Raw genomic sequence first — 5,002 nt, forward strand, 5'->3', positions numbered from 1 at the left:
GTATCCAGTGTACTTGGACTGGAGCAGGTTCACAGAAGTTTAGTAATAGCCGCTGGATGAGGGTGACCAGTCCTCACTGGTCATCTTCAGTGAAGAGCTGGTTTCCATTCTGTTACCACCTGTTCTGTCCTTCTTTCTCAGGGGTCAGACCCTCCCTTACTTGACTTCTCCTACATGTTTCACTCTGATGATGGCTCTTAGCTATTCTGACCCGAGGGAAGAGATGTACTATTCACAGACCAGCAGCCTCCTCGTGTCACGTGACAGTTTGTCAGAAACACAGACCCTCAGGCTCCATCCCAGACTTATTATGGAATCAGAAGCTTCATCTTTACAGAGTCCCCAGGTGACTCAGATGTACATGCACGTCTGAGAAAAACTTGTGTAAAGGATAACAAAGCGTTGAGAAAAAACCCTGCACTACCCCTCGGTGGTCTTACCCACTTTTCTGGTTCTGCTATCAGCTACATTTCATGACTACCATGTAAGTTTCTTGAGGGCAGGGATTAGGTCAGTCTCATTCAGCAGCATTTCCAGCCCTTAGTCTAACATAGAGTAAATGACAAATGACTACTTATTGAAGAGCCAAAATCACATCAGGCTCAGATTTCTCCCGAGTCCTAGAATCATGACTTCTATCTGGGTATTTCCAGAACTCCTTTTCTTTTTCTTTTCATTCTTTCTTTCTTTTTTTTCTTTTTTTACAGACACCTCTAATTTGACATGTGAAAATTGATTTCTTGCTTAAATCTGCTACACCAGTGGCATTCCTTCTCTCTGAGAACAGCACCTGTTTCTAGAGTCATAAACTGTCCTTAACTGCACATTCAATTAATTATCATATCTTGACTTCCTAATAATTATGGGATCCACACCATTTTTTCTAAGATCATGGATACCCACTCTCTTCCTTTTTTTTTGTTTAGTCATTGTTTGCCTGATTTATTTTTTATTTAAAAATATGATTTATTTGCTATTCATGTTTCCTATCAGTACATGACCACTACATGTAATTTATTTACCTTTTATTTCTCAGCTTTGAGGTATAATTGACAAAATTGTAAGATATTTAAAGTGTCTATCATAATTTGCTAAATGTACACATGGTGAAAGGATTCCTCCCATGTAGCTAATTAACACATCCATCACCTCCATATTTAACTTTTTAAATTTTTTGGTGAAAATATTTAAGTTCTACTTTCTTAGTAAATTTCAATTACACAATACAGTGTTATCAACTCTAGTCACCATATTATACATTAGATCCTGAGATCTTATTCACCTTTAGGTGAAAGTTTGTACCCTTTTCCAACCTCTCCCTATTTCCACCACCCCAGCTGGTAACCACATTTTTACTCTGTTCCTATGAGTTTGACTTTTTATTTAGATTCCACATATAGGTGGTACCATGTGGTATTTGTCTTTCTCTGCCTGGCTTATTTCACTTACTTTAATGCCCTCAAGGTCCATCCATATTGTTGCCAATGACAAGATTTCCTTCTTTCTCATGACTGACTAATATTCCATTGTCTATATATCACATCTTCTTTATCCCTTCATCCGTTGATATCCGTTGATAGACACGTAGGTTGTTCCCACATCTTGGCCATTGTGAATAATGAGGCAATGAACACGGGAGGGCAGGTATCTCTATGATAATCCTGTTTTCATTTCCTTTGGGTACATACCCAGAAGCCTCGCCTGATTTACTTTAATGCAATCCTTTATTGCCACCTTGTCTATTGTCTTACATTGCTCAAATCTATTTTTTTACACTGCCTCCAAAATGATTGTTCAAAAATCTAAACCTGATTGAGTCACCTTTTTCGCTTAAATAGCTTCTTGTGGCCTTCAAAATAGGATTTAAACTCTTAGAATATTTTCCAAGGTGTTTCATTATCTGGTTCCCACCTGCTTCTATACTCTTATATTTTACCTCTTCCCTCCTGGAACTCTGTAACCAGCCTCCCTCTGTGACTTGCGTTTCTATAATGAATGAGCTTGGGTGCCTCTTGCATCCAGAATTTCCATCCTTTCTACACCTACTTATCTTGAAAACCTTCAACTTTTCCTTCAATGACTCAGGCCAGTGTCTTTGCCGTTAAGAAAACTTCAATGCTTCTGCTCTAAGTTAGGTGCCTTTTCCATTTGTTCTTACAGATCTTGTGTACATTTCCAGTGTACCACTTATCATGTCATATCACAATTGTGTTTAGTTATCAGGTCCACTTATGAGCTCCTTTAGAGCAAGTGTAGAGACTTTCACCTGTATATCACCATAAGGTAGCATCTGCAGGGGTCATTGTAGATCTTTATCCTACACGTGAGCACGCATGCACACACGCACAGCACACACGCAGTTTAATTGGTGAATAAGTGTATCGGAGGAAGCAATTCTCAAACAGGGGCTTAGAGGGAAGCTGAAGATTATAAATACCTCTTGAGAGCAGGGATCATCTCTTGTTTACCCTTGAGCTCTCAGAGCTTAGCACAATGCTTGGAATATAGTATGCACTCCAAAAATATTTACTGAGGAAATAAAGGGATATATAGAACAACGGAAGAATAGATACTTTCAACAAAAGTGTTGCTATAAAACTTTGATTATCTGCTTGATAGGGGCGTCATTGCCGCGTCTGTTTCATTTCTTCTGCCCTTTGTCTTCTAGTCCTTGAAACTTGGTGTGTTGGCAGATATGCCCACAGGCCCAGGCCTACGCCAGTTCTGAGCTATAGGTATAACAGGGACAGGGATTATATCAGTACCCTCAGTCCTATACTCCTGGGATTCAGTTTTCTTGATTACCAAGGCCTGGTGCATCATGAATAAGTTGTGGGACTGTGTCAGCAACTTATTAATAACAGCCTTGGTTGAGCAGGGCACATTTGGCAGGGTTATTTCAGCATCCCTCCTATCAGTTTCAGTTTCCTCTGCTGTATGCCAGTACATTTCACTTCCCTGACTGGACTTCCTCCATAGACAGCTTGTAGGCAATTTTGTGTTTCTTTCCATTATCACACCCTGCTACCTGCTCTGTTCTTGAATTATTAGATTTACCAACTGCTCGATCATTTCCGATACTGAATCTATGCACCTCTGTTTACCTCTCTCCAAGCCTATATTTCATGAGGTGAGATGCAGGAGTGATGATGCTCTTTTATTTTAAGTCCAATGAGGCAAATCTGGTGGTCACTGGGCCATTCCAGGTAAACAGTTTTATCCATCAGACAAGTCTATTCATGCTGAATACCTGTCTAACCATATTTTTTTCCTAGACTTATTTTCTCTATGTAGACATTACCAATGTTTTCACACATAGTTAGCAATATATTTTTATACTGGTAAATTTTTTTTGGACGCACAGGCTCAGCAGCCATGGCTCACGGGCCCAGCCGCTCCGTGGCATGTGGGATCTTCCCGGACCGGGGCACGAACCCGTGTCCCCTGCATTGGCAGGCAGACTCTCAACCACTGTGCCACCAGGGAAGCCCCTATACTGGTAAATATTTGAAGGACCTCTTATACATCATCCTTAAAATGAAATAAATATCCATGGGTTCATACTTTTATAGCTATATAATGAAATAAACAAATAAATAGGGGGAAAAGGAAAGCTCTTTCTTACAGAAGAATTCCAATTAATAAATGTGGAAGAAATGAGGGAAGTTGAAAATCACCAATGGACAGCCAGTAGAGTAATAATTGTCACCGTTAAGCTACACCGATGGATGCTAAAATTCCTGGGCAGTAGTTTGAGGAGAAATATGGTGTTCATGCAATCTCAAAGTATCTCCCACCAAATATTTATTAACTACAAAAAGAATTAACATTACCGTGGAGACATCTGGTAGACACCATCTTATCAGATAGTCAAGGTGAACATTGTACCCTGATATGATTCACCGAGAAGGTCACATTTCTGTGGTAAAATTGCCCAAAATAAGTAATCTTAAAGTAATCACGAGAAAATTTCAGGAAAATAAATCCACCTGGAGGGCATTCTGCAAAATACCTGACCGGTACCCTTCAAAAGTGTCAATTCATGACAGACAAGAAAAGATGTCATAGACCAGACAAGGATAGACAAGGAATTGTCACAGATTGAAGAAGATTAAAGAGACACAACAATTTAGTGCAAAAAGGATGATGGAGGAAAAACTTGTAAAAATTTTACTAGTCTGTAGTTCCGTTAGTAGTACTACACCATGTTAATTTCTAAGTCTTGTTGACCATCCTATGATTATGTAAGATGCTAACACTAGGGCAAAGCTGGGTCAAAGGTACACAGGAATTCTCTGTACCATTTCAACAACTTTTCTGACAGTTCATATCTATGTCAAAATAACGAACTTAGGTTAAAAGAATGTAAAGCGCTTAGAACAGGGCCTGGCATATAGTAAATGCTTGACAGATTCACCTTAGTGATTGCCAATGTCATTCACACACAGAATGTGTGTGAAATCCAGTGCACATACCTGCACTCTGCCCCAAACCCAAGCCCTATGTGACAGCCCCTGTTACCAACACATAGTGCTTTCCAGAAAAGGCATGGAAAAACTGGGCTCTGGAGCTCTGTCCTGAAATATGTAGGAAAATAAAACAAGAAATTCTTATTGCTTGCTTTATCTGTTCATCTACTTTAATAGATTGCTTGAAGTTTTCTGAATGTAAATAGAGAATCTTAGCCAGATAGTTTTGAGATAGTCAAGGTGGACTCATGCACGGGTGGCCATATTTCTCTCATATTCTCTCTGGGACATCACTGCCTCTATAGATAAGAAAAAAAATGTTTGCGAAAAGGCATTTGACAAGGTTTGACATTGAAGATTTATATCTAAAGCAGACCCAGGGAACGGGAGGTAAAATAGCATATCGTAGCAGAAAACTAATTTAAGAGTAGTAGACAAAAGGCGGTCATAGACGACAAACTCGGCTTCGAAGGGGGTTCAAAATAGCATGCTTTCCAGAGCTCTGGGAATCAGGCCTACACATCTGGGGACAT

Source organism: Lipotes vexillifer, unplaced genomic scaffold, assembly GCF_000442215.2.
Source record: "Lipotes vexillifer unplaced genomic scaffold, Lipotes_vexillifer_v1.1 scaffold1584, whole genome shotgun sequence".
Classification (NCBI taxonomy): domain Eukaryota; kingdom Metazoa; phylum Chordata; class Mammalia; order Artiodactyla; family Lipotidae; genus Lipotes; species Lipotes vexillifer.